Below are 25,699 nucleotides of genomic sequence, written 5' to 3' on the forward strand. Positions count from 1 at the left end.
GGCACTGCACTTGGTCTGCTCTGCGACTTCTAATTCCTTGAGCAAATGTAACTCTGTTCGGTAAACTTCTCTGTAGGCTACACACGACCTCCAGCTCCTCCCCAATCGATTTTCTCCATGTGTAGGATCAGGATTAATCTTTAATTATTGACACAGACACTTAGAAAACATCCCTTCATCATGTCTGGAAACATATTTCAGCACTAAGCACCAACCACTGGGAGAAAACATAAGGTTGCAGATACAGTTTTTTAAAAAATAGTATGTCTCCCCTAGCAGATTTTATTTTATGTATTATTATTATTATTTGCACGGCATGGCATGTGGGATCTTAATTTCCTGACCAGGAATTGAATCCGGGTGCTCGGCAGTGAAAGTGTGGAGTCCTAACCACTGGACCACGAGGGAATTCACTGCAGATATAGTTTTAAAGAAAGGCATGTCACTGTACTCCTGGAGACTACAGGGGAAACAGTTGAGGGCCTCCCAAGTGCCCGCCCTGGACAGAAGGGTCACGTATTCTTCCTTGTGGTGTTTCTTAACAGCCCCATCCCAACCCCTGAGAGATAGGCTTCACCCTCCCAGAAGTGACAGTGACCAGCCCCAGGTGGCAGTGTGCGCCCGAGCCTGGGTGACCTGACTCCTAGCTCTGAGCCCTTTCTGCAGCCTCACAGCAGCCCCCCATGGAAACAATACTTTAGCTTGGAGCAGTGGCAGCTTTTTCTGCCAGTGTGGATATCCTCCACAGGTGTCCGATGTGGAGGGTGATGGGGAAGACTTTAGCTTTAAGCAGAACTGGGTTCACATCCCAGCTCTGTCATTTCTCAGCTGTGAAGCTTCAGGTAAATGGCTGTTTTTCCAAACCTCGTTTGCTCATCCGTTAAATGGGGATTATAGTACTTGCATTATAAGGTTTCTGTGGGGATTAAACAAGTTGATATGTGCGAAGAGCTCAGTGGATCAAACACATCCTGAAAATCGTTCTTCTTGTTGGAATTCTTCTTTGACTGAATCCAGAAGGAATGTCTCTGTTTGCTAATTGGACAGGAGGTCCTGTGGTTACAAGGATGATCTTAAGATCTTTTTACCACTGGGGCTCTGCCATCCTGTTAAGGCCATACAGAAGCAAAAAAGGTATTAGCATATGTCCAGTCTCTGAGTCAATGATGGAGAAATGTGACTTGGTTGTTGAAGAAAGCCAAAGACTGCACTAGCTACATAGCCACGTTTTTTCAGTCTCTCATTTGAGCAGAATGAGATTTTCCACTTAGATAAAAAATTGCAGTTTTGACCAAAATAAAAATCTAATTCTTCACAAAAATTATTATATGGGTTTTCAAACAGCCAATAAATTTGCTTTAATTAATGTTAGTCTGTTTTTGTGGTTATACAATATGGCACAAATACTCCCAAATGCTCATGATTAAGCTAATGAATCGGAGGCCTCACACACATCTGCTTCGATTCATATTGGTAAATGAGAAAACCTTTATTTTTCTGATGTAGCCACAAAACCTTGGGTGGGGAAAGTGCCTTCCAATGGGTAATATGAAGTTTTAAAACAGAATTTCCTTCCAACTTTATGTTGTGAAACAAATCATAAAGTAGTTAGAAAGAATTCTGGTGCTTTCAGAAGACAATTTAAATAAAATCTACTTAACTTGGGCCTCCAAGGAGATCATCACACAAAAACCAAGGTCTGTCCATTGATTTAACTGTGCCTTTTTGTGTGATGTATGGGCTGTTATCACCTACAGCATCTTGTTTTCAGACCCATCTTGTGGTTCAGACGAACAAAGGACAAGTTCACATGGCAATGGGATTAGAGTATGTGTGTGTGAGGGTGAACCAGTGTGAGGGCTGGGAGAGCACAAGGGTGTGCATGTGTGTGGGTGTTTATGCGTGTGAGAGCAAGTATGCACACATGTGAGCATGCTGCCTGTATGTGAGTGTGTATATACATGTGAGAGCACATATGTGTCTAAGTGTGTATATGAATATAAGTGTGTGCGTGTGTGGGGGTGTGTATGAGCGTCTGCATGCACGTATACACACTTATGTGCACACAGGAGCTGGGAAGGAAGCGGGAAGGGTGAAACCAGCCTGACCTCTTTCCTCCCCACAGAAGTTGTCCCACCTTGAAGACACCCTGACTGGGCCTTGCACAGCTCATGCTGTTGCTCCAGAGCTGGGAGACCTGGGTTTGAGCCTGGAGCTGCCTCTAAACTGGCCACCATGTCCTGGGATAAATCAGTTGGCTTTCCAAGCCTCAACTTCCTCCTCTGGAAAAAGGGGGATGGTGTCTGCTTCACTGCTTTTCTGTGAGGATGGAACAGTCAGGCCCCTTCCCAGGACTGCCCCGGAGAGTGAGGGGCCGGGAGTTCCCTCCTTAACCACTCCCCACTTGGCTAATCCTAGCTTCGGGGCTGCCGGGACTGCTAACATCAGTGCCAGGTCCTTCCTGGGGACAGTTCCTCCTCCTCCTTCCAGCTCCTGTGATGAAGCTCACACCTTAGGCGTGGCCTTGAATGAGTTGAGCTGGAAGAAGCACCATAGGATAACTCAGCCCAGCTGGTCCTGGTTCTGCTGATGATCTCTTCCTGGGCTTTTGTTCAGTTAGCGCTGCCTCTCTGAGTCCAAGCCGTAGGCAGGTATGACCACTGCGCATTCTTCTCACCCATCTCCCTAAATATTCTCAGCGGTGTCTCCCTCTCCTCACGCCGTCAACCCTCAGAGCCTCTCATCACCTGTGGGCCGGTAAGGTGAAAACTTCTCTGTCTGCCTGGCATCAAGGCCCCAGGTCCATTCAGCCTTCTCTCACTTCAGTTCACTTGGGGGTGGTGGGGAATCTGAAGGAGGCATGGGGCTGGGGTCGGGGTGTCTGAGGGACCCCATCTGTGTCAGTGTGCTGGTGCTGCCCGAACAAAGTACCACAGTCAGGGTGGCTTAAACAACAGATGTTTCTTTTCTCGTAATTCTAAAGGCTAGAAGTCCAAAATCTAGGTGTCAGCAGGTTGGTTCCTCCTGAGGCCTCTCTCCTCGGCTTGCAGATGGCCATCTTCTCCCGGTGTCCTCACATGGTCTTCCTTCTGTGTGTATCTGCGTCTGAATCTCCTCTTTTTAAGAGGACACCAGGGGCTTCCCTGGTGGCGTGCTGGTTGAGAGTCTGCCTGCTGATGCAGGGGATGTGGGTTCGTGCCACGGTCTAGAAGATCCCACATGCTGTGGAGTGGCTGGGCCCGTGAGCCATGGCCGCTGGGCCTGCATGACTGGAGCTTGTGCTCCACAACGGGAGAAGCCACAACAGTGAGAGGCCCACATACCGCGAAAAAAAAGAAAAGCAAAAAAGAGGACAGCATTCATATTGGATTACGACCCACCCTAGTGACCTCAGTTTAACTTAATTACCTCTTTAAAAACCCTATCCCAAATACAGCCACATTCTGAAGGATCAGGGGTTAGGACTACAACACATGAATTTTGGCGGGGGACACGATTCAGCCCATACCACCATCTAATCGGACTTGACACATCAGGGAAACTCCAGACATTCACTGTGGGCAGGATGAAGAGGGCAGGGGTCAGCAGGAACAGGTGGAGCCCAGTGTGGGGATTCAGGCAGGCCTGACATGGCAGCTGGGCTGTGGCATGGACGAGGCTTGGAGGCCACACATGGGAGCAGCCTGAGGGCTCTCCTCAACATGTCAGAAGCCATGCTGGAGGGAATTCCCTGGCAGTCCAGTGGTTAGGCCTCTACACTCTCACTGCTGAGGGCCCAGGTTCAATCCCTGGTTGGGGAACTAGGATCCCACAAGGCGCTCTGTATGGCTTTAAAAAAAAAAAGAAGAAGCCATGATGGAAACTGTTCATTCCCCTCCCATGGCTGTTGATGGGATTTCTTTCTGTCAGGCCAGTGTGATGAACCTTAGAAAGCGGGTTCTGATGGGAAGTCATGTGTGTGTCCTTCAAAAATAATGAATGGGAACATGAATTAACGATTACTGAAGACTTGCATTTTGCTTGCAGACCAAACTTTTGAAAACATACTTCTGTATTTTGGGACTGAACAGGGACCTTTAAGGAAATGTTTGCTGATGTGGTTTAGAAGAGAGTCAGTCACTCAGCATGCCAATGGGAGTCACTGATTATACCCACATTCCTAAGAGAAAAGTTTCTGAGCTCCTGCCAAATGCCTGGTTTGGGCTAGCTGGTCTCACTGGTTGTCTTCACCTGGCTCAGCTGTGACGTTTACCTGACACCGAGGTGGAAGCTGAGGCTCAGAGTCGTGAACTGATGTTTCCTGAGCCCAGGATGCCTGCCCCACCAGCCGGCCAAGCCTGTGGGAGCCAGGACCTGGGTGCCCTTGTCCTTTGGCTTTTGTTGGATTATACTTGAAGTTCACTGAACTCCACATATTTGAAATGTGTAATTTGCTACATTTTGACATATGTGTACACCTGTGAAATCCCCACAGATGAACATGTCCATGACCCTCAAAACTTTCCTCTTCCCTCCTTGAATTCTCTCCCTTCCATTCTTTCCCACCTGCCATGCAAGTATTGCTGATTCCTACACAATTAATAAGCGTTCCTCTTTTTAAGATTTTTGAAGGAATGGAATCACACAGTATGTATTCTTTGTGGGGGGAGGGGAGCCTGGTTTCCTTCACTCAGTATAATTATTGAGAGTTTCTTTGATTCTTTTGCATACATTGTTAGTTCATTCTTTTTCATTACTATTATTATATGGCTATACCACAATTTGTTTATCCATTCAGCTGTTCATGGATATTTTTGTTATTTCCAGTTTGAGGCTGTTACAAATAAACATCCATGAACATTCATGTACAAGTTTTTGTATGGAATATACTTTCATTTCTCTTGGGTATAATACTTTGGAATGGAATGGTTGACTATCTGATAGATGTGTGATTAACTTTTTAAGAAACTGCCAAACCATTGTTCAAAAACATTGTACCATTTTACGTTCCCATCAGCAGTGTATGCGAGTTTCATTTGTTCATATAATGTCTTTTTTCTTTGGCCGCTTTTAAGATTTTCTCTTTATCCCTGGTTTTAAGCAATTCAATTATGATATGGCTTGGTGTAGTTTTCTTCATGTTTATTTTGCTTAAGTTTCATTAAGAGTCTTGAATCTGTGAGTTTGTAGTTTTCATCAAAATTTGAAAAACTTCTTGGCCATTTCTTCTTCAAATATTTTTTTCTGTTCTGCTCTTTTTCTCCTCTCCCTTGGGACTGCAATTACACACGTATTAGGCCACTTGAATCCCAAAGTTCACTGACATGCTTTCTTTTTAAAATAATAACTTCCCTCTGTGTTCATTTTGGAGAGTTTCTATTGCTGTTTACTAATCTTTTCCTCTGCAATGTTTAATCTTCCATTAATCCTTTCTACCTTATTTTCCATCTCAGACATGATAGCTTTCATCTCTAGAATTTCAGTTCAGGTCATTTAATATCTTTGATCTCTCTACTTAACCTTTTGAGCATACACTATGCAGGTATATTTCTTGTTTTAAGGTCCTCATGTGCTAATTCTAACACCTATGGCAGTTGTGGGTCATTTTCAGTTAATTGATTTTTCTGCTCATTATGGGGTCTATTTTCCTGCTGGTAATTTCTGATTATATGCCAGACATTTATGAATTTTACCTCTTTGGGTGCTGGATATTTTTATATTTCTATCAATATTCATGAGCTTTGTTATGTCGTAGATGTTACTTGTAATAGTTTGATCCTCTTGGATCTTGTTTTTAGATCCATTAGGTGGAATCAGAGCTCTATTTAATGTAGGGTTGATTATTCCCTACCACTGAGGCAGGACCCTTCTTGGTACCCTACTCAGCGTCTGAACAGATGCTCTTCCCATCCCTGTGTGAGAGCTGGGCACTGTTCCCTCTAATCCTTTCCCTGGCTTCAGGTTTTTTCTTCACACACGTGCTGATCAACCCTCTGTGGAATACCCCGTGAGGACCCTTGAAGGTCTCCATGGTTCTCTGTGTGCAGCTCTCACCTACCAGGTCCTCTGCTCTGCAAACTCTAACGACCTTGGCATCCCTGCACTCACAGTTGCCAGTTTCCACCTGTATTTCCTCTCCCTGTGCCACATCCTGGAAACTCTCTACAGGCAGGAAGCCAGAGCAGTTGTCTTCTGTGTCTCTGAGGATCAGTCTCTTTCCTTGCTTGATCCCTGTATCTTCAAAACCATTGCTTCATATATCTTTTTTGTGGGCTTTCTATTTTTGTTTGGGTTTTTGATATTATTTGGGCAGGAGAGTGAATCTAGTCATTACTACTCCCTCTTGCCTGGAAGTAGAAAAACATAATGTGACCTTTAAAATTTGGGGTAATAATTATAGATTTATAGAAACACATTGTACCTATGTACCTATGTAAATCTAGTCATTGCTACTCCATCTTGCCTGAAAGTTGAAATCCATGATGTTGCCTTTTAAATTTTTTGGAATAACTTTAGTTGTATAGAAACATATTATGTACCTATGTACATAACCATAGTATGTTTGTCAAAAGTAAAAAAATTAACTGTGATACAATGCCCTGGCAGGTGGAATTCTAAGATCGCTCCCAAGATTACCACCCCTTGCTGTACACACCTTGCCTAACTCCCTCCCCATGAGTGTAGGCAGAACCTGTGATTATGATGATATGATTGAGTTACTCAACCTATGATTGAGTTACGTTAAAAAGGTTATCCTTGGTGGGCCTGACTTAATTAGGTGAGTCCTTAAAAAAGACTGGACCCTTCCTTGAAGCATGAGAGGGTGTGTGGAGGGGACCACATGGCAAGGAACTGTGAATGGCCTCTGGCCAGCAGTTAGAAAGAGAATGGGAGCCTCAGACCACAGGAACCACATGGGTTTGAAAGAGGACCCAGAGCTCTAGAAACCCTCAGATGACACATTGACTTTAGCCTCATGAGAGTCTGAGCAGAGAACCAAGTTCATCTGTGTCTAGACTTCTGATCACAAATACTGTAAGATAGTAAATTTGTGTTGTTTTAAACTGCTGATTTGGTGGAAATGTGTTATGCAACAATGGAAAATGAATATAATTACTATTAACTAAAAAGAACCAGGTCAAATTCATGAGTAACAATAACCCACTATTCATCTAGCAAGATTTCAATAAAGGTTAACATGAAAAAAAGAAGACTAGTGTGAAGACGAGCATGAAGCCATGGGCACTCCCGTCACCTCCAGTTGTCAAGATGATTTTCACACTCTCATATTGTGTGTCAGTTGGAGGTGGTTAGAATTCTGATCAAGAATGGATCTATTATATGAGAAAATATTTGCAAATCATATATCTGATGAGGATGTAGTATCCAGATATATAAAGAACTCTTAGAGCTCATCAACAAATAGACAAACAATCCAATTTAACAATAGACAAGGGGCTTGAACAGACATTTCTTCAAACAAGATATACAGATGGTCAACAAGTACATGAAAATGTGCTCAGCATCATTTGTCATTAGAGAAATGCAAGTCAAACCCATAATGAGATACAGCTTCACATCCAATAGGATCTGTTGGTGAGGATGGAGAGAAATTGGAACCCTCATCCACTGCTGGTGGGGATGTCAAATGGTTCAGCCACTGTGGAAAATTTTGGTGGGTCTTCAAAATGTTCACTATGGAATTATCATATGACCCAACAATTCCACTCCTAGGTATATACCCAAAAGAATTGAAAACAGGTATTAAAACAATGCATGCACGTCCACTTATGTTCATAGCAGCACTATTCACAATAGCCAGAAGGTGGAAACAGCCCACATGTTCATCAAGGAATATATGGATACACAAATTGTGGTATGTACATACAATGTAGTACTATTAAGCCGTAAAAAAGAATGAAATACTGATACATGATACAAAGTGAATGAATCTCAAAAACATTTTGCTAAGTGAAGGAAACCAGACACAAAAGGTCACATACTGTGTGATTCTATTTATATGAAATATCCAAAATAGGTTAATCCATAGAGACAGAAAGCAGATTGGTGGCTGGGCGGAGGGAGGAAAGGGAAGCTATTGCTTGATGGGTACAGGATTTCCTCTTGGAGTAAAGGTAAGGTGTTGGAACTAGATAGAGGGAACTACATAAAAGGGGTGGTTGCCCAACATTATGAATCCCCTAAAGGCCACTGAATTGTTCACTTTAAAATGGTTAATTTTATGCTATGTGAGTTTGACCTTAATTTTTTTAAAAAAGAAGAATCTGTTATACAAAAGAATAAAGTTATATCTTAATCAGTGGTAAATGACTTTGTAATTCTGCTATCCATTTTTAATGTGAACTACAGACTTTATTTAGATCTTCTCACCAGTTTTTCTTCTAATGTCCTTTTCCTATTCCAGGATCCCACCCAGGAGACCACATTGTATTTAGTGGTCATGTCTCCTCCTCAGTCTTTCCTTGTGTTTTATGACTGACAATTTTAAGACATATTGGTCAGGTATTTTGTAGAATGTTGCTGAATTTGGGCTAGTCTGATGTTTCTCATGATTAGACTGGGTTACTAGTGTTTGGGAAGAATACCACTGAGGTGGATTGACACTATCATGACATCATGTCAGTGGTCTATGATGTCAACATGACCTATCACTGGTGACATTAACCTTGAGCACTTGATTAAAGTGGTATCTGCTAGATTTCTCCATTATAAAGTTACTGTTTTCCTTTCCCTCCTCTACATTTTGGAAGTAGGTCACTAAGTCCAGGCCATACTCAAGGAGAGGGGAATTTAGCTCCACCTCCTGGAGAGGGAAGTATCTACATATATTACTTGGAATTCTTCTGTAAGGAAGATTTGTCTCTTTTCCCTATGTATTTATTTATTTATCTAATCATTTATATCAGTATGCACTCATGGATATTTAATTTATTCTTTGGATTATAATTCAATACTACATCATTTATTTTGTTGCCTAAGTTGCTCCAGCTTTGACCATTCTGAATTCTTTTGCTTTGGTTTTGTTCCTTTGATGTACCACCCCCCCTTTTTTAAAGCACTTCCTTATTTTCTGGCACTGCAAGATACTCTAGGCTTATCTTGTATTTTTCCTGCCCTGTGTCTAGAATCAGTCATTTCTCCAAGGAGTCATGGTTCTTTTTATTGGAGAATGATATTTAGAAACCAAGATCTAGGTGCTGAATGTGCTTGTTGCTACGAGGGTGTCACTGGCTGTAGGTCTTCTCTGCAGGCAGCTAGGGTTATTATTCACTCTCTATTCACATAACTGTAATTATTTCTTTTTTATTTTTAGTTTTTTATTAGTTTCTGCTTTATAACAAAGTGAATCAGTCATACATATACATCTGTTCCCACATCGCTTCCCTCATGCATCTCCCTCCCTCTCACCCTCCCCATCCCACCCCTCCAGGCGGTCACAAAGCACCGAGCTGATCTCCCTGTGCTCTGCGGCTGCTTCCCACCATCTATCTACCTTACGTTTGGTATTGTATATATGTCCATTCCTCTCTTTTGCTTTGTCACAGCTTACCCTTCCCCCTCCCCATATCCTCAAGTCCATTCTCAAGTAGGTCTGTGTCTTTATTCCCGTTTTACCCCTAGGTTCTTCATGACATTTTTTTTTTAATTCCATATATATGTGTTAGCATACGGTATTTGTCTTTCTCTTTCTCACTTACTTCACTCTGTATGACAGACTCTATGTCTATCCACCTCATTACAAATAGCTCAATTTCGTTTCTTTTTACGGCAGAGTAATATTCCATTGTATATATGTGCCACATCTTCTTTATCCATTCATCCGATGATGGACACTTAGGTTGTTTCCAGCTCCGGGCTATTGTGAATAGAGCTGCAATGAACATTTGGGTACATGTCTCTTTTTGAATTGTGGTTTTCTCAGGGTATATGCCCAGTAGTGGGATTGCTGGGTCATATGGTAGTTCTATTTGTAGTTTTTTAAGGAACCTCCATACTGTTCTCCATAGTGGCTGTACCAATTCACATTCCCACCAGCAGTGCAAGAGTGTTCCCTCTTCTCCACACCCTCTCCAGCATTTATTGTTTCTAGATTTCTTGATGATGGCCATTCTGACTGGTGTAAGATGATATCTCATTGTAGTTTAGATTTGCATTTCTCTAATGATTAATGATGTTGAGCATGCTTTCATGTGTTTGTTGGCAGTCTGTATATCTTCTTTGGAGAAATGCCTATTTAAGTCTTCTGCCCATTTTTGGATTGGGTTGTTTGTTTTTTTTGCTATTGAGCTGCATGAGCTGTTTATACATTTTGGAGATTAATCCTTTGTCAGTTGCTTCATTTGCAATATTTCTCCCATTCTGAGGGTTGTCTTTTGGTCTTGTTTATGGTTTCCTTTGCTGTGCAAAAGCTTTGAAGTTTAATTAGGTCCCATTTGTTTATCTTTGTTTTTATTTCCATTTCTCTAGGAGGTGGGTCCAAAAGGATCTTGCTGTGATTTATGTCATAGAGTGTTCTGCCTATGTTTTCCTCTACGAGTTTGATAGTTTCTGGCCTTACATTTAGGTCTTTCATCCATTTTGAGCTTATTTTTGTTTATGGGGTTAGGGAATGATCTAATCTCATACTTTTACATGTCCCTGTCCAGTCTTCCCAGCGCCACTTATTGAAGAGGCTGTCCTTTCTCCACTGTACATTCCTGCCTCCTTTATCAAAGATAAGTTGACCATATGTGCGTGGGTTTATCTCTGGGCTTTCTATCCTGTTCCATTGATCTACCTTTCTGTTTTTATTCCAGTACCACACTGTCTTGATTACTGTAGCTTTGTAGTATAGTCTGAAGTCAGGGAGCCTGATTCCTCCAGCTCCAGTTTTCGTTCTCAAGATTGCTTTGTCTATTCGGGGTCTTTTGTTTTTCCAAACAAATTTTGAAATATTTTGTTCTAGTTCTGTGAAAAATGCCAGTGGTAGTTTGATAGGGATTGCATTGAACCTGTAGATCGCTTTGGGTAGTAGAGTCATTTTCACAATATTGATTCATCCAATCCAGGAGCATGGTATATCTCTCCATCTATTTGTATCATCTTTAATTTCTTTCATCAGTGTCTTATAATTTTCTGCATACAGGTCTTTTGTCTCCTTAGGTATGTTTATTCCTAGATATTTTATTCTTTTTGTTGCAATGGTAAATTGGAGTGTTTTCTTGATTTCCTTGTCAGATTTTTCATCAATGGTGTACAGGAATGCAAGAGATTTCTGTGCATTAATCTTGTATCCTGCTACTTTACCAAATTGATTGATTAGCTCTAGTAGTTTTCTGGTAGCATCTTTAGGATTCTCTATGTATAGTATCATGTCATCTGCAAACAGTGACAGCTTTACTTCTCCTTTTCCAATTTGGATTCCTTTTATTTCCTTTTCTTCTCTGATTGCTGTGGCTAAAACTTCCAAAACTAAGTTGAATAAGAGTGGTGAGAGTGGGCAGCCTTGTCTTGTTCCTGATCTTAGTGGAAATGGTTTCAGTTTTTCACCATTGAGGACAACGTTGGCTATGGGTTTGTCATATATGGCCTTTATTATGTTGAGGAAAGTTCCCTCTATGCCTACTTTCTGCAGGGTTTTTATCATAAATGGGTGTTGAATTTTGTTGAAAGCTTTCTCTGCATCTATTGAGATGATCATATGGTTTTTCTCCTTCAACTTGTTAATATGGTGTATCACATTGATTGATTTGCGTATATTGAAGAATCCTTGCTTTCCTGGAATAAACCCCACTTGGTCATGGTGCATGATTCTTTTAATGTGCTGTTGGATTCTGTTTGCTAGTATTTTGTTGAGGATTTTTGCATCTCTGTTCATCAGTGATATTGGCCTGTAGTTTTCTTTCTTTGTGACATCTTTGCCTGGTTTTGGTATCAGGGTGATGGTGGCCTCGTAGAATCAGTTTGGGAGTGTTCCTTCCTCTGATATTGTTTGGAAGAGTTTGAGAAGGATGGGTGTTAGCTCTTCTCTAAATGTTTGATAGAATTCGCCTGTGAAGCCATCTGGTCCTGGGCTTTTGTTTGTTGGAAGATTTTTAATCACAGTTTCAACTTCAGTGCTTGTGTTTGGTCTATTCATATTTTCTATTTCTTCCTGATTCAGTCTTGGCAGGTTGTGCTTTTCTAAGAATTTGTCCATTTCTTCCAGGTTGTCCATTTTATTGGCATAGAGTTGCTTGTAGTAATATCTCATGATCCTTTGTATTTCTACAGTGTCAGTTGTTACTTCTCCTTTTTCATTTCCAATTCTATTGATTTGAGTCTTCTCCCTTCTTTCCTTGATGAGTCTGGCTAATGGTTTGTCAATTTTGTTTATCTTCTCAAAGAACCAGCTTTTAGTTTTATTGATCTTTGCTATCGTTTCCTTCATTTCTTTTTCATTTATTTCTGATCTGATCTTTATGATTTCTTTCCTTCTGCTAACTTTGGGGGTTTTTTGTTCTTCTTTCTCTAATTGCTTTAGGTGCAGGGTCAGGTTGTTTACTCGAGATGATTCCTGTTTCTTAAGGTGGGATTTTATTGCTATAAACTTCCCCCTTAGAACTGTTTTTGCTGCGTCCCATAGGTTTTGGCTCGTCGTGTCTCCATTGTCATTTGTTTCTAGGTATTTTTTAATTTCCTCTTTGATTTCTTCAGTGATCACTTCGTTATTAAGTAGTGTATTGTTTAACCTCCATGTGTTTGTATTTTTTAAAGATCTTTTCCTGTAATTGATGTCTAGTCTCATAGCATTGTGGTCGGAAAAGATACTTGATACAATTTCAATTTTCTTAAATTTACCAAGGCTTGATTTGTGACCCAAGATATGATCTATCCTGGAGGATGTTCCATGAGCACTTGAGAAAAATGTGTATTCTGTTGTTATTGGATGGAATGTCCTATAAATATCAACTAAGTCCATCTTGTTTAATGTATCATTTAAAGCTTGTGTTTCCTTATTTATTTTCAGTTTGGATAATCTGTCCATTGGTGAAAGTGGGGTGTTAAAGTCCCCTACTATGATTGTGTTACTGTCGATTTCCCCTTTTATGGCTGTTAGTATTTGCCTTATGTATTGAGGTGCTCCTATGCTGGGTGCATAAATATTTACAATTTTTACATCTTCTTCTTGGATCGATCCCTTTATCGTTATGTAGTGTCCTTCTTTGTCTCTTCTAATAGTCTTTATTTTAAAATCTATTTTGTCTGATATAAGAATTGCTACTCCAGCTTTCTTTTGATTTCTATTTGCATGGAATATCTTTTTCCATCCCCTTACTTTCAGTCTGTATGTGTCTCTAGGTCTGAAGTGGGTCTCTTGTAGACAGCATATATATGGGTCTTGTTTTTGTATCCATTCAGCCAGTCTGTGTCTTTTGGTGGGAGCATTTAGTCCATTTACATTTAAGGTAATTATTGATAAGTATGTTCCTATTCCCATTTCCTTAATTGCTTTGGGTTCGTTATTGTAGGTATATTCCTTCTGTTGTGTTTCTTGCCTAGAGAAGTTCCTTTAGCATGTGTTGTAAAGCTGGTTTGGTGGTGCTGAACTCTCTAAGCTTTTGCTTGTCTGTAAAGGTTTCAATTTCTCCATCAAATCTGAATGAGATCTTTGCTGGGTAGAGTAATCTTGGTTGCACTTTTTTCTCCTTCATCACTTTAAATATGTCCTGCCACTCCCTTCTGGATTGTAGAGTTTCTGCTGAGAGATCAGCTGTTAACCTGATGGGGATTCCCTTGTGTGTTATTTGTTGTTTTTCCCTTGCTGCTTTTAATATGATTTATTCGTGTTTAATTTTTGACACTTTGATTAATAAGTGTCTTGGCGTATTTCTCCTTGGATTTATTCTGTATGGGACTCTCTGTGCCTCCTGGACTTGATGAACTATTTCCTTTCCCATATTAGGGAAGTTTTCAACTATAATCTCTTCAAATATTTTCTCAGTCCCTTTCTTTTTCTCTTCTTCTTCTGGAACCCCTATAATTCGAATGTTGGTGCGTTTAATGTTGTCCCAGAGGTCTCTGAGACTGTCCTCTGTTCTTTTCATTCTTTTTTCTTTATTCTGCTCTGAAGTAGTTATTTCCACTATTTTATCTTCCACCTCACTTATCAGTTCTTCTGCCTCAGTTATTCTGCTATTGATCCCATCTAGAGTGTTTTTCATTTCATTTATTGTGTTTTTAATCGATGCTTGATTCATCTTTAGTTCTTCTAGGTCCTTATTAACTGTTTCTTGCATTTTGTCTATTCTAATTCCAAGATTTTGGATCTTGGAAATAGAATCTTGGATCATCTTTACTATCATTATTCTGAATTCTTTTTCAGGTAGACTGCCTATTACCTCTCCATTTGTTAGGTCTGGTAGGTTTTTATCTTGCTCCTTCACCTGCTGTGTGCTTTTCTGTCTTCTCATTTAGCTTATGTTACTGTGTTTGGGGTCTCCTTTTTGCAGGCTGCAGATTCGTAGTTCTCGTTGTTTTTGGTGTCTGTCCCCAGTGGCTAAGGTTGTTTCAGTAGGTTGTGTAGGCTTCCTGGTGGGGGGGGGGATTAGTGCCTGTGTTCTGGTGGTTGAAGCTCGATCTTATCTTTCTGGTGGACAGGTCCACGTCTGGTGGTGTGTTTTGGGGTGCCTGTGGCCTTATTATGTTTTTAGGCAGCCTCTCTGCTAATGGGTGGCGTTGTGTTCCTGCCTTGCTAGTTGCTTGGCATAGGGTAACCAGCACTGTAGCTTGCTGGTCGTTGACTGAAGCTGGGTGCTGGTGCTGAGATGGAGATCTCTGGGAGATTTTCGCTGCTTGCTATTATGTGGAGCTGGAAGTTCTCTTGTGGACCCGTGTCCTGAAGTTGGCTCTCCACTTCAGAGGCACAACACTGACTCCTGGCTCCAGCACCAAGCGCCTTTCATCTACCCGGCTCAGAATAACAGGGAGAAAAAGTAGAAAGAAAGAATTAGTAGAAGAAAGAAAGAGAGAGGGAAAGAAAGGAAGAAGGGAAGAAAAGAAGGAAGGAAGAAAGAAAGAAAGGAGGCAGGGAGGGAGGAAGGTTGGAAAGAAAGAAAGAAAGAGAGGAGGGAGGGAGGGAGGAATGAAAGCAAAAGGAAGAGTGAATGGAAGAAGGGAGGGAGGGAGGGAGGGAGGAAAGAAAGAAAGACAGGAGGGAGGGAGGGAGGAAGGAAAGAAAAAGAAAGTGGAAAGAAGAAAGGTGGGAGGGAGGGAGGGAGGAAAGAAAAAGAAGGAAAGGAGGAGTGGAGGGAAGGAGGGAGGAAGGGAAGGTATGAAAAAAAAGAAAGATCAGGTAAAGTAAAATAGAATAAAGTATGAAATATAGTAGTGTTATTAAAGTTAAAACGTAATTATTGAAAAAAAACGGACAGATAGAACCCTGGGACATATGGTGGAAACAAAGCTATACAGAGAGTCTCTTGCACAGAAGATTACACATACACATTCACAAAAAGAGAGCAGGGGGAAAAATCAAAAATCTTGCTCTGCAAGTCCACCTCCTCAATTTGGGATAATTTGTTGTAAAAAGAGGAAAAGGGCGAGAAGTCTGAAATCTTGCTCTCTAAGTCCACCTCCTTAATTTGGGATAATTCGTTGTAAAAAGAGGAAAAGGGGGGAAAGTCTTAAATCTTGTCCTCAAAGTCCACTTCCTCAATTTGGGATGATTCGCTGTCCATTTATGCACTCCACAGACGCAGGGCACATCAAATGGGCCGTGGAGCTTTAATCCGCTGCCTCCAAGGCTGCACAGAGAGATTTCCCTGTCTCTGCTCTCACAGCTCCCAGGTCTCAGCCTTGGACCTGGCCCCGCCTCTGCACGTAGGTCGCCGTAGGGCGTCCGTTCTTCGCTCAGACAGGACGGGTTTAAAGGAGCCGCTGATTCGGGGGCTCTGGCTCACTCAGGCAGAGGCGACGGAGGGGCGCGCAGTGTGGGGCGGGCCTGCGGCGGCAGAGGCCGGCGTGACGTTGCAGCAGTCCGAGGCGCTCCGTGCGCTTTCCCGGGAAAGCCGTCCCCAGGTCCCGGGACCCCGGCAGTGGCGGGGTGCACAGGCCCCCTGGAAGGCGGGGCGGACAGTGACCCACGCTCACACACAGGCCCCGCAGCGGGGGCGGCAGCAGCAGCCCTAGCGTCCCACGCCGGTCTCCGAGGTCCGCGCCTTTAGCCGTGGCTCGCGCCTGTCTCCGGCGCTTCCCCAAGCAGCCCTCTTAATGCCCTCTCCTCGTGCACCAGGAAACAAAAGGGAAAAAAGTCTCTTGCCACTTTGGCAGCTCCAGACCCTTTCCCCAGACTCCCTCCGGGCTAGCCATGGTGCACTAACCCCTTCAGGCTCTCTTCCTGCCGCCAGCCCCAGTCCTCTCCCTGCGCTCCGACTGAAAGCTGATACCCGAGCCTCAGCTCCCAGCCCCGCCCGCCCCGGAGGCCGGGCAGACAAGCCTCTCGGGCTGGTGTGTGCCTGAGGGCACCTATCCTCTGTGCCGGAATCTCTCTGCTTTGTCCTCCACACCCCTGTTGCTGTGCTCTCCTCCGCTACTCCGAAGCTTTCCCCCTCCACCACCTGCAGTCTCCACCCGCGAAGGTGTTTGTAGTGTGTGGAAACCTTTCCTCCTTCACGGCTCCCTCCCACTGGTGCAGGTCCCGTCCCTATCCTATTGTCTCTGTTTATTCTTTTTTTCTTTTGCCCTACCCAGGTATGTGGGGAGTTTCTTGCCTTTTGGGGGGTCTGAGGTCTTCTGTCAGCATTCAGTAGGTGTTCTGTAGGAGTTGCTCCACGTGTAGATGAATTTCTGATGTATCTGTGGGGAGGAAGGTGATCTCCGTGTCTTACTCTTCCGCCATCTTCCTCCGGGTCCTGTAATTATTTCTGTATGCATCTGTCTGTGTACATAACATAAACATGACCTCATAGTAATGTCTCTGACTAATCCAGCTTCCCCCTTTGCTTATTTATAACTTCTTTCTTGGACAGCGAGAAACCAGGCTCTCATTACCCATAGTTTATTTACTCACTTGTTCAACCCCAATATATATGTATAGTAATTTCAAAATTGCTACCCTGTACCCCTGTGTGAAACAACTATACCTACCAGAGTACAGCACTTATGGACAGTTCCTTTGGTCTTCAGCCTTACAGTTCTCAGTTGAAACAGTAGTTTGCAAAGTGACTTAGGTCAGTTACATGTTTTTCCCCACTACCTTCAGTGAGGTTATGTCATGTAATCTTAATATAGTTATATTCATTTGTTTCAGCCTGCATTCCACCCTGGGATTTTCCAGCATCCTGGTTATTTTTTAAAATTTGTATCCATTAAAGTTTCCTCATTGTGATGTATGGTCCAATAGTTTTTGACAAATGCTTGGGGTATATCCATCACCCCAGTACCATGCAGAACAGTTCCATCACCTCACAGCTCCTCCATGAGTCTCCTTGTGTTTCATTCCTCCTACTCCATCAACCTTTGGCAACCACTGACCTAATTTCCGTCCCTACAGTTTTGTATGGCCTGGACTTTTTAATAGCACCTCTTTTTATTAGACATTAAAATTGCTGGTAAGCAGAGGTTCTTTTACTTTGTGTTTGAAGTTAGTTGATACCAGGACTCAAGTCCAGTCCTGACACTTACATTGCCTTGAATCTCAATTTTCTCGTCTGTAAATGAGTATAAAAAAATATTCCTAGCCTCATGGGGGTTCTATGGAGGACTCAAGAAGATAACAGTTGTTGGCACAGTGCCGGGCACATAGTAAGTAATCAATAAACTTGATGATAATAATACTTTATATTTGCTATCCTCATCATCACCATGGTGGGATATGAAAAAAGAATATTAAAGAGGCCAGGAAATGCTGCCGTCTTGTGTTGCTGGTGGCCATAAGAATGTACACATGGGCCCTTCCCTACAGAGGATGGAAAGAAGGCAGAGAGGATGTGACTGTAGCAGGGCAGGATTGATCCTCCGCAAGTCCTCCTCTGGTGTTTGTGGTGCCTGTGTGTATTATCCAGGTTGATCCTGGAGTTAGTTACGGCTTCCTGAGGAGACAGAATCATCTGTCTGTCATTCAAAAATTGCCCTAGGCAGGGAGATTTTAGGGCTTCATTTTGGCTTTTCTCCTCCCCAGGATTCTTTTTTTCACTGAGATGATATTACAACATGGAAAGAACTTTAAAGAAGTAAATCACTGTAATCCCTACACCCAAGTGGGTTGATGTTTTGGTAGTTGCTGCCATCCCACGCCTGCATTTTTACACATATGTAAACATTATTTATTGTATCATAAACATTTTTCCTTGTTACTACATAGTCTTCATAATGATTTTTGATGAAGATATGACAGTTTCATGAAGGGGATTCACCATCCTTCACTAAAGTACTCCCACTGTTTTGCGGCACAACTTCATGAATATCATTTTTTTGCTCCTGATGATTTATTTCCTTGGGATATACTCCCTAGAGTAGGAATTTTCTGTCAAAGGATAGGAATGTCTTTGTGGCTTTATCTGTAGCATTTTGCAGAAATAAAACGTTACATCCTTTTTTGTATATTAACCTATATTTCATCAAAATACAGCTGTTCAGGGATGTGATCAAATATCTGGTGAAGAGTTTGAGACTAATGCTTCAACAGATCATTGATAAATCTATCATCTGACCATGTAATGCTTTTCTGGAAAGCATGATTTTCTCTGATTAGATTTCTCTCAGTTCTTGTCCCCCCAACTCCAAGTTCTCCTTCTTACTACTTCTGGAGGCAACACTCCCAGAGTCTCCCGTCATTTCTCGGAAACTCCTTCTTTATTTCCTTTTGGAGTCAGGACTTGTTTGCATTTGTAAAACCAGGACCATATTGTTTGCAGATGCTAGGGGTGCTGCCAGATAATTGAATGTAGAAAGTTGAGGCTTTTGGATCATTTTTACAAACCAGGACACAGAAGAATATTTTCTTAGAATTAAAAAAAATAATAAAGGCATGGAAATAAAGATCGCGGGACTGGGTTTCTAATACAGACATTTCACTTTGTGTTCCTAGTAGGGGCGTTCCAACTCCAGAGTTGGGGGTGGGGGTGGGGGGTGGGGGGGAGGATAGAGGACTAAGATAAAGCTTTGCAGATTCACTATCTAATCCAGAAAAACAAATGCATAAAAGGAGTTAGAATAAATAACGAAACAAAAACTCAATCAGTTATTTATGATCCCATCTACTAGCATTAACAATACGTTTTTTCCTTTCTTGAATAGTTTTCTGTTTAGTTTTTGTTTGAAGATAAGAGTAGCTTAAAAGTAATTGTATTTCCTATCAGTAATTGATAAAGCCCCCTTCCCCTTAGGGGAGCCGCCCAGATGTGATAGTAATTGTTGAAAGCGAATTGTTTTTTAGCATTAAATGCTTTTGTTATTTTTTTTTTAAAAAAGAAATTAGCATAGCTTCTAGTCTTTCTAGAAATGATAAAAACAGCTGAGAGCTTCTCATACAAATTGACTGGCTTAAACTAGAAGGCTGGATTCTTTTTCCAAGTGAATTTTGAAATCTGTAATTGTACCTGCCAGTATAATGGGGGAAAAGTGAGTTCCGAGGTCCTGCTCACACCTGCATCGCAGGCACCTACTGCAGCATTCCAGTACAGTGAGGATGGGCAAGGCTTAGATGCTCCAGACTCCAGTGCACATGGCCTGGGGTTGGGTGGGGGTGGGGGTGGTATCTGCTGCTGCTGTGTCTCACCCGCCTTGTAGGAAACTGTGGCAGCTGTGGGGGACACCTATGGAGGCTCAGGGCCAGCACGGACTGCTTGCAGGGTGGCTCTGGGCCCGGTGGGCATTTCTAGGGAAGAGTGCCCCAGGCTTAAGCAGGAGTGAGTGGCAGGTGTGGGTCTGGACAGGAGCTGAGAGCCCAGGGCCAAGAGGCCTAGCCAGGTTCTGATTTCTGGGACAAACCAAGGCCTTGGGGGTGTTTAAGAGGTATGGGGGGGATAGAAAAGTTCTGTTGTGGTACCGCTTTCACAAACACCTCCACCACAAGGTTCCAAATCGTAAATCCTCCAGTTCTCTAAATCCTTGGCCTTAACTCCATCTCTTGTCAGTATCAGCCTCTGTGGCCCATCTGGAAATTGAGGGCAAGGCTGGCAGATTGGAGTGGAGGTGGAACTTGGAAGTACTTTGCAGGGGCCAGAGCCTCCCCTGGTTACATTTTTTATTTCAGGCTCCTGGTCCTGGGCTGTTCAGCCCATTCTTATGTATTTATTTATTTTCTTATTTATTTATTTATTCATTTATTTATTCATTCATGGCCATGCCGCACGGCTTCTGCGATCCTAGTTCCCTGCCCAGTGACTGAACCCAGGCCCTCGGTGTGGAGTCCGTTATAACCACTGGATCTCCAGGGAATTCCCTGTTCAGCCCCTTCTTATGTGAAAATTCCAGGCTTGGTGATCAAGGGCTCAAGACTGGGTGTGCCTTCTCACCTCCTCTAAAACAGTGATTCGAAAATTATATTTTTTTGTTTGTTGTGCTATTTTCCAGGTGTTTGTATTTGCATTTTTACTATGTTTTTTATTGAGAAAAATTACATTTTTAGGTTTGAACCTTAAGTAACCCTTTTAGTGGTAGTATGCATTTTTAACTCAAGTTAACACATTTGGGATTTGCTTTGTTTTGCTTTTAGGAAGATTTTTTGTTTTTTGTTTTTGTTTTGTTTTTCCCTAGGGAAAGGTTAATACTTTGTATATTCTTGTCAGGACTCAAGTCTTGGCTAGTTTGGGGATTATGGGCCAATTGCTTCACTCCCCTAAACCTAGATTTGGGATTGTGGATTAATTTCTTATTTTTTCCAAGTTTGTATCCCCTGTCTGTGAGGCAGGGACAATAATTCATGCCCCAGAGGTTACCCGAGTGTCACATAAGGTGATGATTATGCCAGGGCTGTACTGTGAGTTGTCATAATAGCAGAGCTGTGACTTTTGACTACATTTCTGTGTTAGTTCTTTTCCCTTCACCCAAATCTAGCACAGGGCTGGGCATGTGTAGAGACTCTGGTTAAATTGTACTGATCTAAATTTTCTAGGCCAAGGATCCCCACTGGTAAGAAGAAAGGAAAATGTCATCAGGGTGGATTAGCCCTGGACCATTGGGTCTGAAGCCAGTGGGCTGGGAGGGGCTGCAGCCAAGGGGCCTCTGGGGCTTCCTGGGGTTGGATAGGGGTGGTCTCCGGAGCAGGGAAAGATGTTCAAGAGCGAGTTTTGATTGGCCCTACCTGGCCTCTCTCTGCTCTGCCCTCCTATCTTCACGCCAGGGACTACCGGATCCCTTTGTCATTCCTGGATTTGTATTTGAAAATGTTGTTAACAAAGCTGAAACCTGTCATCTTCTATTCAGGGACTCCCAAGTAATTGCTTAATGTTTATTTCTGTTTCTCCTCCCATTCTAAAACTGCCTGTAGAATTTAATGACCTTTACAAAACTGTTCTTGAAAGCACCAACACCACCACTGTAGATCTTTCAAATATGTTGTTTTTTGCTGTTTTTCCACTTCTACCCTCTCCGCTCCAAAACTCATCCGTATTTTTCCCCCCTTTTCTTCCTGGTTCAGAAGATGGAGGGACCAGTCAAGCTCCGGACAGTTCGAGAAGCACCGACGGACTGTGTCTGTCCCCCAGGTAAGTGGATGTTCGATCGTTGCTGACTCCTGACTTCCATACGCCTGGTCTTCTCTCTCCTGGCTACCCGAAACTGCCAAGGCCATGGTCAAGAGAATCAACATGGGTTTCAGGCTGTCTGTGGTACCTTGTGGACTGTCCTGGAGCCTTTCTTCCTACATCATCTTCCCTGGTAGGTATGTTGTTAAAGATTCTGGCAAAATTAACTGACTTGGTTTGATGAGGCTGATGGTATTGGTGGAGGACCTAAGAAATTCTTCGGGATGACTTACAATAAATTCTTAGATGCTAGGAAAGTAGCAGCCATCCCCTTTTAAAGATGGAGAAACAGACATGAACCAACCAAACAGTGTTAACATTGTGACCCTAGCTCTGTTTCGAACATGAGGGGTGGTGGGTAGAGAAATAATCTGGCAAATATAGTTTTTTTTTTGGTTTTCATTTCTTTGGTGGAGGTAGAGGAAAGGAGCAGGAAACATGGTCTGATTTGTTCAAATAATCATGTGTCTTGGGTTTTGATGGTGTAGACCAGGACAGCTGTGACTAGAATTGAGGATTTGTTGGTTTCTAACCCATGTGGCTCAAATCCTGGTTCATATTGGTCTTCCAGTTGTCCTCATTGGAACTTTGCACATATTATGACTGAGAATTTAGGGGTGTAGTCTCATCCCCAGTGTTTTCAGGGTTAGAATTATCCTCTCATAGAACAGTATGTAATACCAGTGAATGAGTGGAAAATTGTAACAATTCCCAGATGACCCACCATGCCGGACAAGGTGAGAGAACGTGGGAGCTGGACCCAGGGGCCCTGTTCCTTGCTGTCATGCCTTCCATTAGCCAAGTTGTCTGGCATTTCTGAAACCACTTCACCTGGTCCAGAAACCAAGCTGACTGATGGTTAACATCTCGAGATTGGGAGATGCCCTGAGATTTGTGCAAAGATGGACCCATGGTGTGAACATTCAGTCTCTGGGGACCCAGTGGAAGAGGATTTTACAGTCGAGCTTGAGTTAGCCTTTCATAGGAACTCTGAGGTTTTAATAGGAGGGAAAAGGACATGATAAGTAATGACATCATGAGCAGATCAGGAAGTCAGAAATTGCAATTCAATGGGGGAAAAATATTCAGTTCCACCAATGAAGTTTTGGCTGATCTGCAAAATGTATAAAACAATTCTTCTTGCTTCTCCCCTGTTCTTTCTTTCTCAGTATTGAATGGTTGTAAATTCATATGAGTTATGTAGATGAGGGTTTTTAAAACTGGGAGTCACTGGGAACTCCCTGGCAGTCCAGTGGTTAGGACTCTACACTCTCACTGCCAAGGCCCTGGGTTCAATCCCTGGTTGGGGAACTAAGATTCCACAAGCCGAGCGGTGCGGCCAAACAAACAAACAAACCGAGGAGTCACAACACCTTTATGAGACATGAAATCAGTTATGTGGGTTGCAGCCAGCATTCTGAAATTTTGAACTAGCAGAGACTACAATAAAAAATATTGGAGTGAAGTTTTGGTGTCAGCCATTTATATTTGTAAATGGCAGTGTGAAACGGGTTCCTTGCTATGGGTTGCTGACTGAAAGTTTGAAAACCACCAATACAGATGATAGATGGAGAGGGAGGAGGTGGCAGTGAGGGGACATGGAGCTCCTGAATAAACCCAGACCAGGTCCAAATCTTGGTCAGGCACTTACTGTTTGTGTTAATAAATGATACCAATACTGGAGTGGGCTCTGTAGGCTTTTTGATGTCGTGGAGGAAACACAAAGCCCAGGACCTGGAGATAGTCTTGTGTCTGTCTTCCCTCGAGGTCTCTTGACCCACCAGGAGAGGTGTCAAGAAGGCCTCTGGGATGACCATGGAAGCCAAAATCCTGGTCAGAACCCTCAGTTCCACTGAGAGGAGGGAAGGTGACCTGCCGTCCTCTCTGGGGGTGCCCAGCAGTCAGTGCTGTGCTGTCGTTGTCCGAGGGTCCTGTGGCTGTGATCAGGCTGTCCTGGCAGGTATGGTCAGTGTGGCCCAGGGGGTGTAGCAGCCTCTGCCAGGCCCCAGTGCACACCCATGTCCACATCTTCTCTTCCTCTCCTGTCACCTTGAGCTGGAGAACTCACTTGAGCACTTTAGACTAGAGCCCTTTATCAGTGCAAAACCACATAGGCTGGCACATTCTCCTCTGCCATAAAAAGCACAGAGGGCTTTTTCTCCAACATCAGAAGGCTTAACTCATTCCCTTTCTCCCTGGCTCTGATCTGCCCTGCAGACTTTTGGAGTCTGGACATGCAGACCACCCTCTTTTGAGATACCCCATCTCATCTGAGATACCCGCAGATCCCCCTAGCCCAGTTCCTTCCCACGGCCCAGAGGACAGTGTAATCTTTTGTCAGATCCTAGGATGCAGCAAGACAGAGAAGTGAGGCCAAAGAAGGGGGTGGCTCTTCTGTGTGTGTTACCCATTGTGAAGTGGGTGCGGGGAGCTCTGAGGCTGAAGGGAGGGGCAGGCTTCGGGCTGGAAGGTCAAGATTCTTCTCTTGCTGGAGTCAGTGGTGGGAGGACTGGCAGAGCTGTGCTCTGAACTAGCCCTGTGACCTCAGGCAAGTGAGAGGCCCTTGAACTTTGAACTCCTTGTCTATAAAACGGTATAGTGAGTTGAATTGTGTCCCCCACCCCCCAAAAGATATGTCCCAGTCCTAACCCCTGGTATTTGTAAATGTGGCCTTATGTGGAAATAGGGTCTTTGCAGCCATAATTTTTTTTTTTTTTTTTGCGGTACGTGGGCCTCTCACTGTTGTGGCCTCTCCCGTTGCGGAGCACAGGCTCCAGACGTGCAGGCTCAGTGGCCATGACTCACGGGTCCAGCCGCTCCGCGCGGCATGTTGGATCTTCCCGGACCAGTGCACGAACCTGCGTCCCCTGCATCGGAAGGCGGACTCTCAACCACTGCGCCACCAGGGAAGCCCTGCAGACATAATTAATTTAAGGATCTTGGGATGAGATCATCCAGGGTTTAGGCTAGGCCCTAAATCCAATGATGAGTGTCCTTATAAGAGTCAGAGGTAAGAGATTTGAGACACAGAAACACCCAGAGGAGAAGGCCATGGGAAGAAAGAGGCAGAGGCCAGAGTGATGCATCTCCAAACCTAAGAACACCCAGGATTGCCGTCAGCCACCGAAGCTGAAGAGGGGCATGGAAGGGATTCTCCTTAAGAGCTTTCAGAAGGAACGAGCTCTGCCAACATCTTGGTTTTGGACTTCTGGCCTCCAGAATTGTGAGACAATAGGTTTCTGTCATGTTAAGTCACCTAGTTTGTGGTCATTTGTTGTGGCAGCCTTAGGAAACTAAAATAAATGGGACCATTAATCACCCTAATTATAAGGTTGCTGTGATAATCAAAATTTGGGGGACATAGGAACTTCCTACACCACCAGGTCTGAATCACGTGTGTGGGGCTGCCACCTGGGAGCCCCCTCATGCTGCTCTTCCTCATACACCTGCCTCAAAGGAGACTTCTCTTCCTTCAGTGGAGAACTCAGGGCTGTAGATTCATGTGGCTTACCCATGTCCCTGGGGATTCCAACGTCTTCTTTTCTTATTACTTATGTACTTATTGTTTTAAAATGTGTTTAAAGTTTTAAAATGTTTATTTTTGAATAGGAACTAATATGTGATGAAAGATTCAAGTACTACAGAAGATTACATGTGAAAACTAATTCCCCTCCCCTCCTCTTCTCCGGTTCTCCTGCTCCTCTTTCCAGGGGCCCTTTACCCTTCTGCTGATGTCCTTCTGAGGAGTCCTTTCCAATGGAACTTTCTGTGATGATGGAAATATTCTATCTCTCTGCTAATCGAGCAGCCACTACTAGCCATGTGGGGCTACCAAGCCTCTGAAACATGGCTAGTGCAACTGACAAACTGAATTTAAAATTTTTGTTTAATTTAGAATGGATTAACAGCAAGGTCCTAATGTGTAGCACAGGGAACTATATTCAATATCCTGTGATAGACCATAATGGAAAAGAATATAAAAAAAGAGTGTA

Source organism: Mesoplodon mirus, assembly GCF_964341445.2.
Source record: "Mesoplodon mirus genome assembly, chromosome: 5".
NCBI classification, from domain to species: domain Eukaryota; kingdom Metazoa; phylum Chordata; class Mammalia; order Artiodactyla; family Ziphiidae; genus Mesoplodon; species Mesoplodon mirus.